The following is a 23,303-nucleotide window of genomic DNA, read 5'->3' on the forward strand; positions in this document are numbered from 1 at the left end:
GGGTGTTTAATCCCCTGCAATTCTTGCTGCTGCCCCAAGTCATCCTTGTAATAAATGGTTTTGGTCTTGCAGTTTACCAATGACCAATGCTTTTCCAGCCAATCCATACCAATCAGGATGTCATAAGAACCTAATGGGAGTACATTCAGGTCTGCTGTTATTGGCTGTCCAGCTATGCTTAAGGAACAGTTATTAATTTTAGCTAGAACCCGTCTCTTGGCTCCCGTAGCTAACTGTACCAACCATGGATTCTTGAACCTTTCCGATGATAGCTTACACTGTTCTACTATTTTTGGGCTAACATAACTTAAAGTAGCTCCTGGATCAATAAGAACAGCTATAGAAAGGTTTGAAATCTTACCTTCAAACTCCACCATGGTCGGTTGATATTCCGCTTGCCGGTCCTCCAAGGCTGCGTTAATTCTTGGTACGCTGCGTGCCACATCCCCAACGGTCGATGCTTCATGGATCTGGGATATCTGGTCGACTCCTTTACGCTGCGGGCAGTTTTTAACATAGTGCGGTCCTCCACATCCCCAACACTGGACTGGAGGTCTGGTCCCTTCAACCTCTGATCTGGCAGGTAGTTCACTGATCCTGCTTTCACTTGGCTTAGCTCGGAATGTACTTTTGGTTATGTTTCTGTTAATCTGCCCCTTCCCAGCACCCTTACCGCCATTACCACGACTTCCTTTGTTATTACCAGCAACTCTGTTGCCTTTTCTTTCATTCCATCTTTTGTTTGAAATGTCTCCTTTTTGTTTGTTCTGCTGGTAACAAATTCTTGCCTTACGAATTGCCTCATCCATGGTTCGGGGATTGTCAAATTCAATTCGTTCCCTTATATAGGCTGGTAGGATGCTCACAAATCTCTGCACTTTGGCCTTCTCTTCCTTGATATATGGCACATAGCGAAGCAGGGAAGTGAAGCGGTTAATGAATTCGTCCATGGACTGCTGTCCCAGTCGTAAATCATGGAATTCCCGTGCCTTCTCATCATAAAAACGCTCGGTTAGATATCTCTCCTTAAAGTATTTCTGAAAATTTTCCCAAGTGATGTTCTGCTCACTCACACTTTTTACAATTTTAATTTCTTCCCACCACAAGGTTGCTTTGCCCTGTAGCTGGAAAATGGCCAGCCGCACCTTCAGATTCTGGTCATATTCGTACAGCTGGAAATACTTGTAAATGTTAATTAACCAAGCCTCTGCCGCTTCTTCCTGCTCTCCATCAAAATGTGGAGGTTTAATTTTCCGGAATTCTCCCTGTAATTCCATTTTCTGTCTCTTTGAGGTCTGCTACTCTAGTACGTTGTCAGAATGGTCTTCCTTCTCTTATGAGATTTCAGGTGCGTAATCCCGTTCTTTAGTTGCCCTTTGCTGTTCTGCACTGGGGTTGGCTAATGTTGGATTTTGTTTGTCTGACAGACTCTTCAATATTCTTTCCTGCTCCACTGTCAGTCACGCATTGTCTTCTCGCAGACGCGCCATCTCACTTTTCAGTTCTTGAACAGTTTGCAGTATTGCCAGATTGGTACTGCGTGTCTCTGCACCAAGCTGTATCCACAGCTCTGGATTTTCCCGAGGGACGCTATCAGCTCCCTGCATTTCCTCCATCTTGCTTGTTGACTGTTAGCGGATTGTTGTTTCTGTATTGATCTCCTAATTGATAAACAAGAAAATCAATTAGCTGAATTATTTCTTCCTCATGTATGTACTATATAATAATTTTCCATGCAGCTGGACTTTACCGCTCCAGAGGCCACAGTTTTGAAACCTCTGCTCTGATACCACATTGTCACGATCTCATCGACACTATATGTACTACAGTAAAAATAAAATTTTTATGGTGGTTAACCTCTTAAATTCACCCCGTAATTAACAAGGGAAACATGTACCTAAGGTATTTCAAACCAGGCTTATGCGCATGTATATGACTAAACCTTACATTAATTATCAACCCCCACCGAGTATGTACTACCTCCTTCGCATAATACATATGGTATATGGTGCAAACCTTTGGCGTTATGGTTGAACCTTAATCATTATGCGCCAACACTCTTCATTTAATATAGCGCCAGATGGTGGACGGGGATTAACCCAGCTCACCCATTCCATGGCCAGGTGGCATAGATTGATGTGAAACCATGTGACTCTCGGGGGTTGACCCGCTGTGGTTTTCGCGCCAGGCTCTCCCGCTTAAACGGACGATGGTGATTCACTTACCACATCGTATGGCTCAGATCTATCCAAGGGTTTGGCGGATAATACATAAGCCACCGGGTCTTTCGGATCAGTTCATTTGCACATTACAGATGAAGCCGAACGCTCTCCCAGCTCGACAGTTCTCTCTGCAACCATTACAGAGCTTACCCTGCTGTTCAGGTATCGATCTTTCCGCATTGTCAAACCTGGTAATCCATTTTACAGTTATGCTCACAGGGAATGCATTGCATACTACCTTGTAACCCTTTGGTTATCTCGTCTGTTCCAGGTTGTTTACAATGAGTGGCAATGTGCAGGTGGGTTTGCCTCCACAGCTTCCTACCGCCCACAGGAGGATTTTGCTGGCTACGAGCATCACAGGTATGTCATCCTTGTGGTTAAGCGTCTTCCCCTTGTTAAGAAAGGTTTATTTATGAAGTTGGATTAGCGTCGTCTTCTGGCCCGAGACGTGGCTCATGACTCTCTATTTACATGTCTCAGGTTTGGCTACTATTTTCCAAAACCTTGGTTACGTCTTGCAGGCGGCCTCTTCATGCCGAAACCTGTATTGCGTTAACCTATTAGGGTTTAGCTAGGAAATGATTATGGCTTACATGCCATCTGTATATTGTACATTTGGTTTCGAACTAGGGTCTCCAGATCGGGATTGAATGAGTCAAAGTCTGTGTATATATTTTTAAAGCGTTCCTTGACCTATCAACAGTTAAATAGAGCTTCAATGCTTCGGTGCAGATGTATTATTTCTTTTGGTTCTACAGCTCTTCAATTTTCGTCAGGGTTCCTTATATAACTAAGTTATCAGTTCGCATTTCTTAACGAATACATTATTCTTAGTTCACAGGCTCTGTCGATGTATTTGATGGCCGACTCTGTCTTTATGCTACCGTTTCTGTATGAAATGATTTACCATTCAAATGTTATTACTGTATTAACATTTTTCCTTTGCTTAACTGTAAGATGCTACCCTATAGGGTTTACTAGACAGTAATGCATTTATCTACGGCATAGATCTTGAACCTTTACAGGATTGGTTATGTTTCACATGCTTCCGATTCGAAGCTCTTTATGCGTCTCATATTTGTTTTAATGCGGCATTAAGGTGTAAATCTTGCATTCGATAAGTTGAATGTAGAGAAAAACCCTCTCCGCATACACAGTCGTTTATCAATGACTGGTATTTGCCTGAGACTGATATATGTACAGGGAAAATTTTAAGAACGCCCCCTAAATTTATAAATATAATAAATGGGCGAATCTCCATGGTATATAGGAAAAATGGAAGGCGATTTTATCAATAATATAATATGTATATATAATTGTTTGGCGAATCTCTCACCAGGCATGGCGAATATTTTACTCAATTATAAAATCTTGTAAGATCTTGGCGAGTCTTTCACTAAATAATAAAACTTTGTAAAGTCCTAGTGAATCTTAGCATAGGCTACATGTTAGTTTAATTCCCCCATTTAAATAGGCTACATTCCAGGTGAATACCATGGGTCAATACCATGTTCCCTTTTGGTGAATACCATGGGTCAATACCATGTGCCATTTTTATTTTTATTAATTCTAATATTAGCGTTATTAATGGTTTTTTTCATGGTATTAATAACAATCTAGTCCATGGTATTTGTCCCATAGTATTTTGGCCATAGGTTTCACCTAAATATAACCCATTTTTTGAGTGTTCGTAAATATAAGGTGACTTATGGAGTAAATATAAAAAAATGTTTTATTTGTTTACCATACCTCTCGTTTATTTATATTTTTATTAATTTACCATACCTCTTTTACAAATATGGTATTTGGCCCATAGGATTCACTTAAATAAAACCTCTTTCTTGAGCCTTCATAAATAGAACGAGGGTTATGGACTAAATATAAAAATATGTTTTATTTATTTACGATACGTCTAGTTTATTTATATTTTTATTTACTTACCATACCTTTTGAGTAAGTATAAAAAGACGTTTTATTTATTTACCATACCTCCACTTTACTTATATTTTTATTTGTTTACACCCTTACATGTATATAAGGTGACTTATGGAGTAAATATAAAAAATGTTTTATTTATTTACCATACCTCTCATTTATTTATATTTTTATTAATTTACCATACCTCTTTTATAAATATGGTATTTGGCCCATAGGACTCACTTAAATAAAACCTATTCTTGAAAATGGGCGAATGGATTCACTTAAATAAAACCTATTCTTGAAAATGGGCGAATGGAAGGTTGTAAGTCCTAATTTCAAGGGCTAAATTTACCTTTTTTACCCTCTCCCTTAAAATAAGGTGGGCTATATGAGGTTATTTGTAAAAATGTACTATGATACAAAATATTCGCCCACTAAAAATTTAAAACCCCTTAATTTCGCCAAAGGGCGAACATTCGCCCCTAAAATTATCCTTGTATATGTATATTGTTTAGTTCCGCATTTCTGGTAACGTTAGCCTTATACAAGATAACCTGTGAATGGCTTTTCTGTAGGCTTAACTTGTATGGTTATATGTAGATCCTTGATAGTTAATCCTTCAGGTCTTGTTTAGCAAGGAATGTAAACCCTCGACAACGGTTTTCAATGTATCTTTGCTTTACACAGCGTTAATATCTTAGTAATATCTCTCGATTCACACAACATTAATATTCATGTAATATCTCCTTGGTTTACACAGCATTATCATTTATGTATAAGCGCTAGTTCTGCGCTGGTTCTTTGACTGTGTTTTATTAAGGTTCTGATAGCTACCAAGCATTCTATGACTGCTAGCTCGGCACCATTTCATAACCGAGGGGTTCTGTTTACTTATTTTCTTTATTCCTATGAACTGTTATACTGCTGCGGTCTCTCAAACTGCCCCTACGGTTTGGTTCTGTTATGAACATTTGTATCTAAACAACCCGAATTATTATTGCAGATGAATAGGTGACTATAGTCACAGTAACTAATTTACAGATGTCTCTAAAGTTGTATGCATTAATCTTTTATAATAACTACAGTTAACTAATGAAAAGAAAACACAGATAACTGTTCACTGTCTATACACTTCCAGTACCTGTTTATCATTGTCTAACTCTATAGAAAATGCATACCTGGTCAGTCTGCTACCGGCGTTCCTACTCCAAAGGTTCACCTGCAATCATTTTTGCTCTTATCCTCCCAACCTTGAGATCCACTTCACGTTGGATTCTCCCCCCGAGCCGTCTTGCAGGCCTGCAGCCCTCAACAAGACTCATGCACTGCTGTGCTTGGTTATCTGGTCTCTACCAGACTTAACCTTCTTTCTCTCTTGTCTCTCCTGGAATTTCTTTCCCTGTCTGTTCCCAAACAGCCCAGGGGTTTTCCTTCCCAGGACTTTTCCCTGGGTGAGAGGCAGTTCCTTCAGTTTCATAACTGATTCTTTTCTTTTAATAGAAAATCCTCCACCAGGAGGCTGCCAGCATTTCAAGAATATACACATATATATATAATCCAATATATTAACTTTCATAATTAAATAATGTCATTCAGTAACAATAAGTAACCACTCATACAATTTCTTACCACAGTAATTACTCCAAATTTACAAGTTACCCGGGGTCATCACATATCCCCCACCTGGGATTGGACATCGTCCCGATGTCTATTCCCATTAAATAAATTTGGGTAAACTTTCCTAATGAGTTCCTCGTCTTCCCATGTAGCCTCCTCAGGCCCATAGTGCTGCCACAGCACTTTAACTTGGGTAATAACCCGTTTCCGCAGCCGCACTTCTCTCCGGTCGAGAATGCTCTGTGGTTCGACCAGAACCTCGCCTTCCGGTTCGACCCGCACATCTTGCCATCGGATAACACGTTTAGGGTCATATACATATTTCTTTAGGACAGAAACGTGGAACACATTGTGAATCCTAATATGACTTGGCAAGGCAAGTTGGTAGGCCACTGGCCCCACTCTAGCCAAGATCTGAAAAGGTCCAAAGTACCGAGGAGCCAGCTTGGCGCACCCACTCCACTGTAGTGTGCTCCTTCTGGCTTGAATCCTCACAAACACATGGTCACCAACCTGATACTCTGTGAATCTTCTTTTTCTGTCCGCTAAGCTTTTCTGTCTATCTTGTGCAGCCTTTAAGTTGGCACGCACTCTTTTCACCATATCTTCCATTTCTTTAAGCATTTCTGGACCCAAACTCAGCGTGTCCTCAGGTCCACCCCAACTTGAGGGTGTGCGGCACTTTCGTCCATACAGGACCTCAAAGGGACTTAGCTGGGTTGAGGTGTGATATCCATTATTATATGCAAATTCGACCAAATGCAAATACTCTTCCCATTGGCTTAGTTTCAGCATCACATACGCCCTCAACATGTCTTCCAACACCTGATTAACTCGCTCAGTTTGACCATCGGTCTGCGGGTGATAGGCCGTGCTAAAGTTCAACTGAGTACCCAACTCAGCGAACAATGTCCTCCAAAAAGTGGATGTGAATTTCACATCGCGGTCTGATATAATTACCTTTGGCAACCCATGCAATCGGAACACATTTTGCATAAAGAGGTGAGCAATTTGCACCGCCTTATAAGTGGACTACACAGGTATAAAGTGTGCTGCTTTACTCAACTTATCAACCACTACCATGATAGAGTCATTGCCCTTCTTTGTTCGTGGCAACCCAGTTATGAAATCCATGGAAATGGTTTCCCATTTCCACTCCGGAATAGGCAAAGGCTGTAACAGTCCTGCTGGATGCTGATGTTCTGCCTTAATTTGCTGGCATTCCAAACACCGCGCCAAATACTCAACTACCTGTTTCTTCATTCCTGGCCAATAATATTCCTTCTTAAGCGCAGTGATCATCTTTTGGTACCCTGGGTGGCCAGTGTAGTGGCTGATATGGAACTCATCCAAAATCAGTCTCTTAAGGTCATTTGAATCAGGTACATACAATTTCTTATTAAAACACAGCATTCCAGCACCATCTAGTGTGTATCCTTGCTGTAATCTTTCATTAACAGATTGTTGTACCTGCTGTTTTAAGTGTTGGTATTCAGCATCGCGACTTGCTGCTGTTTTTATTTGCTCAACCAGCGAATTCCGCCACTTGCTGACTGAAAGTTCACATAAACAATGAACCTTTCGACTTAATGCATCAGCCACTCGGTTCTCTTTGCCCTTTAAATGCTTTATCTCGAAATCAAACCCACTTAGGAAATCTGCCCAACGGCCTTGTCTCGCATTCAGAGTAGGTTGGCTGAAATAATGTGTCAAACTGTGGTGGTCTGTTAACAACAGAAATTTCCTCCCTAGGAGGTAATGTCGCCACATTTTCAACGCATGAATAACAATTGTTAACTCTAGATCATAAGCAGAGTATCTCTGCTCATGCTCTTTTAGTTTTCTTGATTCATACGCTATTACTTTTCCTTCCTGCATTAGTACTCCTCCCACACCCTCCTTGCTTGCATCGGTGCACACCACGTAATCCTTGTTAGGATCAGCTATACTCAGGATGGGTGTAGTGGTGAGTAAGTGCTTCAAGTGATCAAAGCTCTGCTGACATTCCGGTGTCCACCTAAATACCTTCCCTTTTTTCTGCAATGAGGTGATAGGATAGGCTATCCTAGTGAAACCTTCCACAAATCTCCGGTAATAACCAGCTAATCCCATAAAGGATCTGATATCAGCTACATCCTTGGGTATAGGCCATTCCATAATAGTTTTTATTTTCTTGGGGTCTACTGCAATTCCTTCTTTAGTAATCACGTGGCCCAAATATTGGATCTCCTCCTTGAAGAAATCACATTTACTGAACTTAGCGTATAGCTGATGTTCTCGAAGAGTTTGTAACACCATCCTAAGGTGTTCTTCGTGTTCCTCTTGGGAACGAGAATATATCAGAATATCATCGATAAATATCAGCACAAACTTGTCCAAAACCCTGTGAAACACGCTGTTCATCATACACGTAAAGGTGGCAGGTGCATTGGTCAAACCAAAAGGTAACACTACAAATTCGTAGTGTCCGTAACGTGTCCTGAAGGCGGTTTTGGCAATGTCCTCATCCTTAATCCTGATCTGATGATAACCAGATCGCAAATCGATCTTGGAAAATACTTTTGCCCCCTTCACTTGATCAAAGAGTTCATCTATCCTAGGTAAGGGGTACTTGTTTTTGATCGTGAGCTTATTCAGCTATCGATAGTCTATACACATACGTAGAGTTCCATCTTTCTTTTTCACAAATAATACTGGAGCTCCCCACGGTGATACACTGGGACGGATGTAATGTTTATCCAACAGCTCTTGCAGTTGCATTTTCAACTCTGTTAACTCTGGTACGCTCATTCAGTATGGTGCCCGTGATACTGGTGCTGCTCCCGGTGTTAATTCTATAGTGAAGTCTATGTCCCTCTTTGGAGGCAGCCCTGGTACCTCTTCAGGAAAAACATCTGCAAATTCCTGTACTACCGGAATATTGCCTAGTGCAGATATTTTATCTTTCTGGTTTGCATAACCAACTTGAATGGCGTAACTCTGACATCTCTTCCTGAGACATTTGGCTAACTGGGAAGCGATGATAGGTCGAATCTGGACAGGGTGTTTAATCCCCTGCAATTCTTGCTGCTGCCCCAAGTCATCCTTGTAATAAATGGTTTTGGTCTTGCAGTTTACCAATGACCAATGCTTTTCCAGCCAATCCATACCAATCAGGATGTCATAAGAACCTAATGGGAGTACATTCAGGTCTGCTGTTATTGGCTGTCCAGCTATGCTTAAGGAACAGTTATTAATTTTAGCTAGAACCCGTCTCTTGGCTCCCGTAGCTAACTGTACCAACCATGGATTCTTGAACCTTTCCGATGATAGCTTACACTGTTCTACTATTTTTGGGCTAACATAACTTAAAGTAGCTCCTGGATCAATAAGAACAGCTATAGAAAGGTTTGAAATCTTACCTTCAAACTCCACCATGGTTGGTTGATATTCCGCTTGCCAGTCCTCCAAGGCTGCGTTAATTCTTGGTACGCTGCATGCCACATCCCCAACGGTCGATGCTTCATGGATCTGGGATATCTGGTCGACTCCTTTACGCTGCGGGCAGTTTTTAACATAGTGCGGTCCTCCACATCCCCAACACTGGACTGGAGGTCTGGTCCCTTCAACCTCTGATCTGGCAGGTAGTTCACTGATCATGCTTTCACTTGGCTTAGCCCGGAATGTACTTTTGGTTATGTTTCTGTTAATCTGCCCCTTCCCAGCACCCTTACCGCCATTACCACGACTTCCTTTGTTATTACCAGCAACTCTGTTGCCTTTTCTTTCATTCCATCTTTTGTTTGAAATGTCTCCTTTTTGTTTGTTCTGCTGGTAACAAATTCTTGCCTTACGAATTGCCTCATCCATGGTTCGGGGATTGTCAAATTCAATTCGTTCCCTTATATAGGCTGGTAGGCTGCTCACAAATCTCTGCACTTTGGCCTTCTCTTCCTTGATATATGGCACATAGCGAAGCAGGGAATTGAAGCGGTTAATGAATTCGTCCATGGACTGCTGTCCTAGTCGTAAATCATGGAATTCCCGTGCCTTCTCATCATAAAAACGCTTGGTTAGATATCTCTCCTTAAAGTATTTCTGAAATTTTTCCCAAGTGATGTTCTGCTCACTCACGCTTTTTACAATTTTAATTTCTTCCCACCACAAGGTTGCTTTGCCCTGTAGCTGGAAAATGGCCAGCCGCGCCTTCAGATTCTGGTCATATTCATACAGCTGGAAATACTTGTTAATGTTAATTAACCAAGCCTCTGCCGCTTCTTCCTGCTCTCCATCAAAATGTGGAGGTTTAATTTTCCGGAATTCTCCCTGTAATTCCATTTTCTGTCTCTTTGAGGTCTGCTGCTCTAGTACGTTGTCAGAATGGTCTTCCTTCTCTTCTGAGATTTCAGGTGCGTAATCCCGTTCTTCAGTTGCCCTTTGCTGTTCTGCACTGGGGTTGGCTAATGGTGGATTTTGTTTGTCTGACAGACTCTTCAATATTCTTTCCTGCTCCACTGTCAGTCACGCATTGTCTTCTCGCAGACGCGCCATCTCACTTTTCAGTTCTTGAACTGTTTGCAGTATTGCCAGATTGGTACTGCGTGTCTCTGCACCAAGCTGTATCCACAGCTCTGGATTTTCTCGAGGGACGCTGTCAGCTCCCTGCATTTCCTCCATCTTGCTTGTTGACTGTTAGCGGATTGTTGTTTCCTGTATTGATCTCCTAATTGATAAACAAGAAAATCAATTAGCTGAATTATTTCTTCCTCATGTAGGTACTATATAATAATTTTTTTTCCATGCAGCTGGGCTTTACTGCTCCAGAGGCCACAGTTTTGAAACCTCTGCTCTGATACCACATTGTCACGATCTCATCAACATTATATGTACAACAGTAAAAATAAAAATTTTATGGTGGTTAACCTCTTAAATTCACCCCCTAATTAACAAGGGAAACATGTACCTAAGGTATTTCAAACTAGGCTTATGCGCATGTATATGACTAAACCTTACATTAATTATCAACCCCCACCGAGTATGTACTACCTCCTTCGCATAATACATATGGTATATGGTGCAAACCTTTGGCGTTATGGTCGAACCTTAATCATTATGCCCCAACTCTCTTCATTTAATATAGCGCCAGATGGTGGACGGGGATTAACCCAGCTCACCCATTCCATGGCCAGGTGGCATAGATTCACGTGAAACCATGTGACTCTCGGGAGGTTGACCCACTGAGGGTTTCGCGCCAGGTTCTCCCGCTTAAATGGACGATGGAGATCCACCTACCTCATCGTATGGCTCAGATCTGTTTAAGGGTTTGGCGGACAATACATAAGGCACCGGGTTCTTCGGATCAGTCCATTTGCACACTACAGACGCAGCCGAACACTCCCACAACTCGACAGTTCTCTCTGCAACCACTCCAGCTCTTACCCTGCTGTTCAGGTATCGATCTTTCCGCATTGTCAAACCTGGTAATCCATTTTACAGTTATGCTCACAGGGAATGCATTACATACTACCTTGTAACCCTTTGGTTATCTCGTCTGTTCCAGGTTGTTTACAATGAGTGGCAATGTGCAGGTGGGTTTGCCTCCACAGCTTCCTACCACCCACAGGAGGATTTTGCTGGCTACGAGCATCACAGGTATGTCATCCTCGTGGTTAAGCGTCTTCCCCTTGTTAAGAAAGGTTTATTTATGAAGTTGGATTTGCGTCGTCTTCTGGCCCGAAACGTGGCTCAGGACTCTCTATTTACATGTCTCAGGTTTGGCTACTATTTTCCAAAACCCTGGTTACGTCTTGCAGGCGGCCTCTTCATGCCGGAACCTGTATTGCGTTAACCTATTAGGGTTTAGCTAGGAAATGATTATGGCTTACATGCCGTCTGTATATTGTACATTTGGTTTCGAACTAGGGTCTCCAGATCGGGATTGAATGAGTCAAGTCTGTGTATATATTTTTAAAGCATTCCTTGACCTATCAACAGTTAAATAGAGCTTCAATGCTTCGGTGCAGATGTATTATTTCTTTTGGTTCTACAGCTCTTCAATTTTCGTCAGGGTTCCTTATATAACTAAGTTATCAGTTCGCATTTATTAACGAATACATTATTCTCAGTTCACAGGCTCTGTCGATGTATTTGATGGCCGACTCTGTCTTTATGCTACCGTTTCTGTATGAAATGATTTACCATTCAAATGTTATTACTGTATTAACATTTTTCCTTTGCTTAACTGTAAGATGCTACCCTATAGGGTTTACTAGACAGTAATGCATTTATCTACGGCATAGATCTTGAATCTTTACAGGATTGGTTATGTTTCACATGCTTCCGATTCGAAGCTCTTTATGTGTCTCATATTTGTTTTAATGCGGCATTAAGGGGTAAATCTTGCATTCGATAAGTTGAATGTAGAGACAAACCCTCTCCGCATACACAGTCGTTTATCAGTGACTGGTATTTGCCTGAGACTGATATATGTATATTGTTTAGTTCCGCATTTCTGGTAACGTTAGCCTTATACAAGATAACCTGTGAATGGCTTTTCTGTAGGCTTAACTTGTATAGTTATATGTAGATCCTTGATAGTTAATCCTTCAGGTCTTGTTTAGAAAGGAATGTAAACCCTCGACAACGGTTTTCAATGTATCTTTGCTTTACACAACGTTAATATCTTTGTAATATCTCTCGATTCACACAACATTAATATTCATGTAATATCTCCTTGGTTTACACAGCATTATCATTTATGTATAAGCGCTAGTTCTGCGCTGGTTCTTTGACTGTGTTTTATTAAGGTTCTGATAGCTACCAAGCATTCTATGACTGCTAGCTCGGCACCATTTCATAACCGAGGGGTTCTGTTTACTTATTTTCTTTATTCCTATGAATTGTTATACTACTGCGGTCTCTCAAACCGCCCCTACGGTTTGGTTCTGTTATGAACATTTGTATGTAAACAACCCGAATTATTACTGCAGATGAATAGGTGACTAGAGTCACAGTAACTAATTTACAGATGTCTCTGAAGTTGTATGCATTAATCTTTTATAATAACTACAGTTAACTAATGAAAAGAAACATAGATAACCGTACTCTGTCTGTACACTTCCAGTACCTATTTTTCATTCTATAACTCTATTAGAAAATGCGTACTTGGACAGTCTGCTACCGGCGTTCCTACTCCAAGAGTTCACCTGCAATCATTTTTGCTCTTAACCTCCCAACCTTGAGATCCACTTTACGTTGGATTCTCCCCCCGAGCCGTCTTGCAGGCCTGCAGCCCTCAACAAGACTCATGCACTGCTGTGCTGGGTTATCTGGTCTCTACCAGACTTAACCTCTTTTCTCCCTCTGCTCTCTCCTGGAATTCCTTCCCTGTCCGTTCCTAAACAACCCAGAGGTTTTCCTTCCCAGGACTTTTCCTGGGTGAGAGACAGTTCGTTCAGTTTCATAACTGATTCTTTTCTTTTAATAGAAAATCCTCCACCATGAGGCTGCCAGCATTTCAAGAATATACACATGTAAAAATAATCCAATATATCAACTTCCATAATTAAATAATGTCATTCAGTAACAATAAGTAACCACTCATACAATTTCTTACCACAGTAATTATTCCAAAATTACAAGTTACCCGGGGTCATCACAAACAAACTGGTGAAAATCTAATAACATAGAGATTGAAAGTTACTATAATATGAGGGACACTAATTTATTAAAAAACATTGACTTAATCATTTATTATAGATATTTTTTAATATTTATTATAGATAATCTTTAATATAAATATTAAAAGATTAATTAATTAATTTGAGTAAAATTAAATTATTATAGAAAATTTAATAATATAGAGATAGGATGAATGATGAATTAATTTGAGTGTACTTTGTTATAGAAAAGTAGATTTGAAGGAATGTAGAATTCTGTTATTTCAAGTGATTTAAAGTATTTCAGGTACATTTGTTTCAAATGATATAAGGAAATTTATGTATGTTTGTTTTAAATGATTTAGATGTTTACACATATTTTTTATCCAATTGTAAGGGAATTTATTTTTAAGATTTGATTAAGTGTTGGGTTGGATTCACTCTCAACTTATCATATTGAAAAGTTTTTCAAAATGAATATAGAATCAAGATAGCATAGCTATAATGGTGCAGGTGCATTAGGCCAATCACATAGAAGTGATAAGTTATTAAAGTTAGACCAAGGTCCTAGCAATGTGATGGATTGATCACATGTCAAGGCTAAAACATTTAAAGTTTATTTGTGAATTTTTTTTGATATTCAGTTAAGATTAGTTAGGAATATATAATTAAAAGAAATAATTTAGTAGCTAGTAGGTAGTTAGGGCTAAGGAAAATTGGTTGACATCCCTGAATTCATTTCTTGGACAATTGCTTTTAGTTTTTGGAGAGAGAGGAGGAACATTTTTGGGTGTTGGAAGTTCTGGTGTGAGATTGAAGTTAATTGAACAATATTTCTTAGACCAGTGTTTTTTTTGTATCAGCAAATCGAATCTGTAAGTGTGTGTGAGATAGTTATGTGCATATGTGTTTGTGAGGTTTGTGAACCATAATATTAATATTTGTAGATTGAAATTGATTTTGTCTTTAAATTCTTGTGTTGAATGGGTATTCTTGCATTGTATTTTCTCTGTTATTTACATTTAAATGAGAACCTGGAGAATCACAATTCAGTTAATCTTTCAATCTAGTACTTTTTCATCGAAGATTGTGTATTGGAAAGAGTCATTTTACATTATAGATTCGAGAATATTATAGATTCGAGAATACATAACACTCTGTATCAAGCCAAAAGAAGAAATAAAATGCGTAAAGGAAAACCATCAATCAATTTTGTGGGTCAATTTCGGATAAAAGGAAGATGAAATTCTAACATCTGGGTTTTGTGCAGAGCAGGCTCTATTTGGTAACCTACCAGATATTTTCCAAAAAGATCATTGTTTGGTGAGTTATGAAGGGATCTTCAAATTGCGTTTTTACAGACTACGTGGCTAAAAAAAAACAATTTCTTGTTCCTCTTGTAACAACACTGTAGTTTGCTGATACACGTGTAAAAACACTGTAGTTTGTTGAGACAGCGTGTAACAGCACTGTAGTTTGCAGAGAGAGCTTGTAACAACACTATAGTTTGGTGTGAGGGCAAGGATTTGTTGTTCCTCATATAACAACATTGTAGTTTGTTGAGAAAGTTTGTAACAACACTATAGTTTGCTGAGAGAGCCTATAATAGAATTGTGGTCTGCTGAGATAGCAGCCATCATATAATTCCATGTGTTCTTTATTTTTAAAATGTTTTTGTAAATGGGGAGTATTAAAAAATCTTTTTGATAGCTAAGTTATAATTTAATGAGAAATTGTAATTAATAGACTTCAAATATTTGAGTTTTGTTTATCATAATTCCTCTTAAATGTATAGTATATATTGTGGCTTTTAAGTCCTTTGATTAAAAAATAATATATACTCATTGTTAGATGAAATTGTTAAAATTTACAATATAATATACTTTGAAGATTTATATAGTAGAACATGGTAAATAAATCTAAAGTGTATGTAGTGTGTCTTCATTATATATTATATCACCATAATCAAACCATATTTCATATTTAAGTAAACTTTTCATATGTGTAATATCTGAGGGGAGTTAAAAAGTAGGCAATTATTGCAAACATTAAATGAACATGCTTGAATTTGAGGGAATTTGTTTTTTCAAAATATTTCTCTTTGTGTTATTTGGAGTAGCATAACTAGAATTAACATGTTGGTGACATTTAATTGTAGATTTCTCTTGTAAAAATTGAAGAAACTTGGACCATTAATCCTTCAATGAAGATTTCTATCACTACTTAACTTGTGTTTACATTACTCTTTTTTATTAGTTGATTGATTTTATTAACGATAAAGTGCATTAATTTAAGAAATGACCAAAAGAACAATATAAAACCAAAAGTTATTCACCATTCTAATATGACATTTGAAAAAATACAAAGTAACAAAATAAATATTTTAGCTAGTTGTTGGGCATAGAAATAATAAAATGGTTGTCAAATAGAAATAATAAAATGGTTGTCAAATACAAATGTCGAGCGCACAATATATTCAAAATGTTGAGATGAATCTATATATTATACGAGACAAAATGGTGGCCATTGATAATTCAATTTTATGAGTGCTTCGAAGTGGCTCTAAATTTTTATATGTTGTATATATGTTTTACATTGTTTTGTACTTCAATTATGTAAAGTTATAGGGGCTAAATATTACCCATGGGTTAATTTTTTATGTTTTTTCCAAAAAAATTCACATTTTATTTTCTTTTTTAAATGATTCACTCAAATTCTATATAGTAAAAATGTTTTACCCTAATAACTACCAAAATTTCTAAAAATGATGTAAAACCCTTAAAAATCTAAACATATTTATAAAAATGCCATCGATTATTTGATTAATTATATTTTAAATATTAGTAAAATTCACTAAACTTTTTCCATTTTAAGATAAATATGGCCTCTAAATTAACAACTAAGCTAAATAATTTGGAGAATTGAAGTCTAAATTAATTAGATAAAATATCCATTTAATAAATACAAAGTTTCGTTGTTGGGGATGTTTCTAGGCATACTAGTTATTGGAAATGTGAGCATACGGGATTAGAGAAGCTATTTGAATAACGAAGTGGAACCGGAAATCCATGTACATATAAAGACGTTTGATTTAATTCCACGTTTAATGTGAGAGTTATATTCACATAGACATTAATCATTAAGATGGCTGAATTACTATAAGTATGATGAAATGATTATAAGAACATATAGAGACATTTGAATTTAATATCGGGTTTAAGGTGAGAGAGTTGCATACGTGAGGAACATTTTCTAGATGATGTTTAAACATTAATGATTAACATGGAGAAATTACTATGAATATGGTAAATGTGTTAAAGGGTAGCTTCACGATTAGTATTAATGTTACTTCTAGTCTCAAGGAGAGCTATAGAGATAATGTAGGTCTTGAGTTGGTGACATTTATGTGTAGATGGAAGAATCTTGCACCATTAATTCTTTGGTGAATATGCCCAATTAATATGGAGAAATTACTATGAATATGGTAAATGTGTTGAAGGGTAGCTTCAGGATTCGTAGTAATATTACTTTTAGTCTCAAGGAGAGCAATAGAGATAATGTAGCTCTTTAGTTAGTGACATTTATGTGTAGATGGAAGAATTTTGCACCATTAATTCTTTGGTGAATATGCCCGTGACCACCTAGGTTGCATTTCCATTGATCTTGAAATTAGTTAGTACACTTATTTTAGTGATGATATGCTTTAAATGATTTATTATATGATTCATTATATTGATTTAAGAAGTAATAAAATGAGCAATCTAAAAGCCTATAATAACATTTATGTGGTTGAAGCTAAAGGTATACAATGGATATAATCAAGGTGTGTTGTCTGTACAATAGATATTAATATTGATTTTAGTGTTTGTACTAAGTTGTTGGTTGTATTTTGTGAATTTATAACCTAGCACATGAATTTATGTAATATCAAAGAATATGCTTAAATTTATTAACTATTAATAAATATCTATCAAAGTCATTTTGTTAAACTCTCTCCCAACATATCTTTCTAATTTAAAAAAATAAAAATAAAATAACTCTTCTTATTAACTCTTCTTATTTTCACTAGATGTCATTGTGCATCTCTCACCTCTCTCTCTCCCCACCCCAAAGTACCTACAATATATCGACTTTATTTTTCACAATTTTAAACCCTCATTTATGAATGAATATGATAAGATATTTGTTGACAAGGTGAAATGCTCATGGGTATATTTCATGGGTATGTTTATCTTCATATAGTGCATTGCATTTATCGTTTGCACAATAGATAAAATTGTTTCATATGTTGATTTCATTTAAATTACATAGATTTTACTATTCATAAAACTAATAATCTCTGACTAAGTTGTTTACTACCTTTCTCTTACTATAGTGCATTAACATTAGCTTTTGTCCAAGTAGTTAGAAGGATTGACATTACAAAAAGAACTATCAATATTGGAAAGAAAGAGAGGTAGGGTATGAGGTAGGGTATGACTATTACTACAAGTTTGAATGTTTTGATTTGAACCTCTTTTTTCATATAATATAAATGAAAAGATGGAAATTTACTATGTGTGACTATAAGAAAAACTAAAAAATATAGATAGAGAAAGATCATTGTGTAATCTATTTATCATTAATCATGTGCATCAAATTACTTTTTCATTCACTTTCTTCATCATTGAGTATCCTTGTGTTGTTACTATTTACTTGATTACTCATGTATCTTTTGAAATGACTTAGATAACAGTATTTATGTTAAAGAGGACATTTCATAAATTTCGAAGTAACAAATTCATTTTAAATATATACATTATTGTCATCTAAAATCTTGAAGTAGTAACTAGCAATTATAATGAATGTAAATCTAGTTTAACTATAAAATATGTGAAACACCAAAATAAATCAAATCCTTCTAAGAACAAATATTTATTTAAGTTTTATATTATTATTGATAAAAAAAATGCACACCAAAATAAATCAAATCCCTCTAAGAACAAATATTTATTTAAGTTGTATATTATTATTGATAAAAAAATGCTACATCTCATGGAGCTAGTATAATTTACACTTTTTATTTTTTTAATAATCTAAGTATATTTTAAATCAATTTTACCTAAAATTTTGGGGACATTGATTAAATTATAGTTAGAAGTTATTGATTTGTACAATCATGTCTTAAAAGTGTTCTAAAAATTTAAATCCATTTTTACATTCTAAAATGAAATTTAAATAAATTATAATCGCAACAAAAATAATATCATTACATAATAATAATAATAATAAAACATTTAAACCTAATATTTTTTTTTTTAATAATAATAATAATAAAACGTTTAAACTTACTAAAATTTAATAAAAAAAAACAAATAAATTTAAACTTATATAATTAACATTGAAATTTCAAAATTACGAAATTAATACAATCTATTGTAATCATATGTTATATCATGTAAAATTATACAAACTTAATACGATCAATTGTAATCATATTTAATATCATGCAAAAATAATTTGATATAATTCAGGCTATCTGAGCGTTACGGTCAATACATTTCGAGAAGATGTCGATAAATTCCATCGCTATAAATGTCGTTTACTAAAGAATGAAACCTAAAATTTGGGTGTCGATAAGTCCTCATTGATATTACTAGTAAGTTAATGTTTAATATTGAATTAGTCCCTAGGGTGAATATCCCATCTTCAATTTATTAGATTTTCTGAAATGTATTGCGCCAATATTATTTGTATATATCCATTGCTTTTGTAGGCAAATTTGTCCCTGCTTTGTTATGATGGGATTTGAATGGTAGGAAATATTCACTGGTACTACCACAAATTAGAATGCATGTGTTGTAACAATTTTTCATGTATTTCTGTCGTACATTAATTACACCATCTTCGAGATTTAACATGTTCTCGCTTTTGTTATCACTTGTCGTGTAAGTGTTTTGACAAATATGGAAGCTTCTTAGAGACGGTTTCTCGTTGAAGGGAGACGAGTGCTTAGGATATTTTAGAGAGTGATGGTCAGATTTGTCTAAAAGACTTGTAGCACTATAATTTGTCACGAGAAAGTTAAATTGGATTGATTCAGAACCATTCATAAAGATACAATATATGAAGTAGTTTGTACACAAGAGTATTTAGGAAATAATTTTTAACTTATAGGTGGCCAAATCAGATTAGGAATGTGCAGTGGTTTAATTGTTGAAACATATGTAATGGGAGAAGAATTCTATATCTCAGGATTCAGAGAGAAACAAAAAAGGGGAATATATTGGAATGTTGAGATACATGGAGCGATGTTTAAAGATTTAATTCCTACAACAATGCATGCATTATCCACCAATGTTTTGATTTAAATGAATCTGCATCTGAAGGAAATACATCTAGCTGCTACTTAACATGTAATCTGAGAAGAAAATTTAACACATATGATAATACAGAGAGACAAGAACACATTGCAAATCTAATAGGTTGGAATCACCTAAAACTTTGTATTAATCTCTTGAGAAAAAACCAGCATACAAGGAGATTCAGACATGCCTTTAGGAAACTAGGAAAAGGTCTCGTAAGAGAGAAGTCTTTCCCAATAATTTTGAGCCTTTTCTTAAGTGTTTTTTCCCTCCTTTTATAAGGAGAGGGAGACCTTGAAAATTATTTACAAAAATATCCCATCCTAAGCTCTAGTTGTCTGATCGACTAGCTGTCTCGATGTGCAAGGCCCTGTTGCCAAAATCATTGCAACATAATGATTCTTTTCTTTAAAATAAAATAATAACATACTACAAAAACAACTGAATAACAAAACATGTGAAAACTAAATGATGATTATATCAAAATATCTCCACGCCACTTCCTGTGATGGCCTCTCATCAAGCCATGTCTCTACCACATTATGCATCTTCCATTACTCGAGCGATTCCCCTGTCACTTTCCGCTTGAACTGAATGAACTTCCCACTATCTATGGCTGGGAGCGATTAACAATGACAACCTTTGTGTTGCTCGGGAATCATAGTTTCCGACTCATCTATCCCTTTAAACTTCATGTATCATGTTATTGGGGCCCGTTTATGCTTGTATTGTCGCCAGTGTGCAATATCGGAGAAGTCCCATATCACAAACTTCACACTGGTGTGACATTCAAATCCGTCGATTGCCAATCTTCGATATGAAAAACCCCTTCTACTTAGGTCGCCCCGTATTTTTAACCATAAGACAAAGGGTTATGACCAGGTGCTTAGACTTAAAGTGCTAAGGGCTTTTGTACCTGCTCGTGGGCTACTTTTCCTTAGTAGACTACTCTCTGCCCCTGGTTCTTTAAGTTCCTCTTGACCATGGGCTGATCCTTATATCGGAGCCCCCTTATCGGTGATCTTCAAGTGACCATTGATGAAAAGTACCGATATCCATCAACCTCCGATATGTGATGTGTGATGTGATGTCATCCTTAACACACGACACTTCTGGAGTGGTGACACATGTCACCCTTTTTTAGCCTCTTATGACCCCTGAAAATGTAAAATCTGCTTGTGATGTGTCTACTATAAAGCCACGTCATGATGATGTTAGCCGTCACGTAGCTTATCGGAACCAATAATTGTTCAACACGTCTCCCATATCGGAACCAATCTTTGTTCACGACGTGTTCCTTATTGGAACCAATCTTACATTTCAACGCATCTCGTTAGAGGAGAGAGAAAAGGTCCAATCCTGCTCTAGTTTTTTTCTAAAATCCTTATTAATTTATCTTCGGTCTTTCCCGATGCTTCAACGCTAAAGGCATAATCCCGACGATTTAACACTACCTGCATTTGTTAATCGCAAATTTCTTAAGCTTGACATTTTGAAAACGCCAATCGCCGATGTGTGATATGGCATGAAGCCGCCAACTGCCGATCTCTGATTTGACCTTGTGCCTTTCCTTCGATATGTGATCGTCGACATGCCATGAACCTCCGATATTGCGATCTCTGCTATTCTTACATGCCTTCACAAGGCTTCAATCCCTCAGGCTTCAACAGACCATAACTTGTAATCCGGGAATCCATTTTTTCACTTCCACATACCGTTGGAAAGTTTGTTCAAAGAAATTTCCAATAGAGAAAATCCAATTAGGCATTGAGTGCTTCTATGTCTTGGAAAATCACTACCCGCCTGCCTATCTTCTCTTTTGTGCTCTTTTAACAATTGAAAACTTAATTTACAAAAGGTGATAACATAACATAAACCCTATTTATCCATCTTTCATGGAATCATATCTCTACTGTTCCAACTCTTCTGTAATTAACAGTTCACAACCGAAAGCAATATTTGAAACCACGGTTGCATCCATGCTAAAAAGCTCATACATAAATTTTATATATATATATATATTTGCTACTTCGTATAAAATGTTTTTAGCAACGTCAATTAATTGTTTTCAGTTTTAATATATATATATATATAACATTCTATTAATTTGCTACTTTGTATAAAATGTTTCTAGCAACGTCAATTAATTTGTTTTTTTCTGAAACTGTTTTAACCGTTATCTACCTCCTCTTTCTCCACGTGCGTTATCCTGTGAAGGTCATTCATCACTGTTCCTCATCTGTCCATTCATGGACAGAAAGTGCTTCTCGGTTGCTCATAGAACATTTTTGGAATGGATTTTTTATTTTTATTTATATTTAAATTTTGTAATGTAATTGCCCAGTGGCCAGATGTCAATGTCTTAGTAAGTAACAGAAGAGTAAACTAGTAATTGCTTCTAAAAATGTAAAAATACCCAAAAGAAATAGAAGATTTAAAAAAATCATTTTACCATAAGTTATTTCAAACATATATCTCGAGAAAACACTGTAACAACATTGGATATTAGACCCGATCTTGACTCGTCATAGAATTAGAGAATATTTTAAAATTTGATTAACACAAGTGTATCAATAGAACGTTCTTGGAACGAACTTTTTTTAAAATTTGAGCTGTGTTCATGTAATTGTCCCCCCGTTACTAGATGTGTCACTGCCCGAGTGGGTGAAAGAATAGTAAATTAAAGCCCGAGTTCCCCTGCTTCACTCATTGCATTGGTTAAATAGAAGCGCTTTCATTTCCCGCTGCATCTCAAGATTATCGGGGCGTGTTGTGCTGTCAACTTCAAAGAATATTTTTTCACGCACGCAGTTGTTTATAATGTAATTTTTTGGAAGTTTTTCTGGTAGGTTTTTCTGGTTAAAATCTGGCTTATTGGAATCGCAAGTTTGATAGCGAGTTTCTTCACAATCAAAGCGTCTCAGGGGTTTTTCAGGGTGCTGAATCCAAATATGTAGTTAAAAAACCATTTTAACTGCAACAAATCAAGATTTAACCTCAATTTCTTCCGCTGATTGTCACCGGAATCTCCAAAAAAATCCCATTATAGACAACTCCTTTTTTCACCAACTTCTTTTATTATCATTTGCGTCAAAGTAATATATGGCCGTTGGGTAGCGTAATGATTCCTGATAATATTGTCTAATAGGTTGGGTACTGTAATGATTCTTGGCAATATTGTCTAATAGGTTGGCGAGTAGGCAGAAGCATTTCATAACTTTAAGATACATTTTGTTTTACTAACCTTTTCAAAATCGATGGAGATTAATGGTCGATGATCACATAAATATAAGAAAAATATATACAAACAATAATAATTTGCCAAAAATGGAACAACATAATTCTCTTTGTGCGTAGGAAAGAACACTCTTATAATAAACCTCTCCATAAACCGTGCTGTTACAAAAAAAAAATCAATGAAATGAGAAGCAACTAATGGATACCAAATATTTGGTATATTTTTCGGTGCTCTTTGATATTGTTTATAACATACTAAATTATATAGTAAAGTGATGAGTAAGTTCTAATAAATTAGTATTATTTATTAATATTTTAATAGT

This window comes from Pinus tabuliformis, chromosome 1_1, assembly GCF_031772625.1.
Source record: "Pinus tabuliformis cultivar Carrire ecotype Pingquan chromosome 1_1, CPIR1, whole genome shotgun sequence".
NCBI lineage: Eukaryota > Viridiplantae > Streptophyta > Pinopsida > Pinales > Pinaceae > Pinus > Pinus tabuliformis.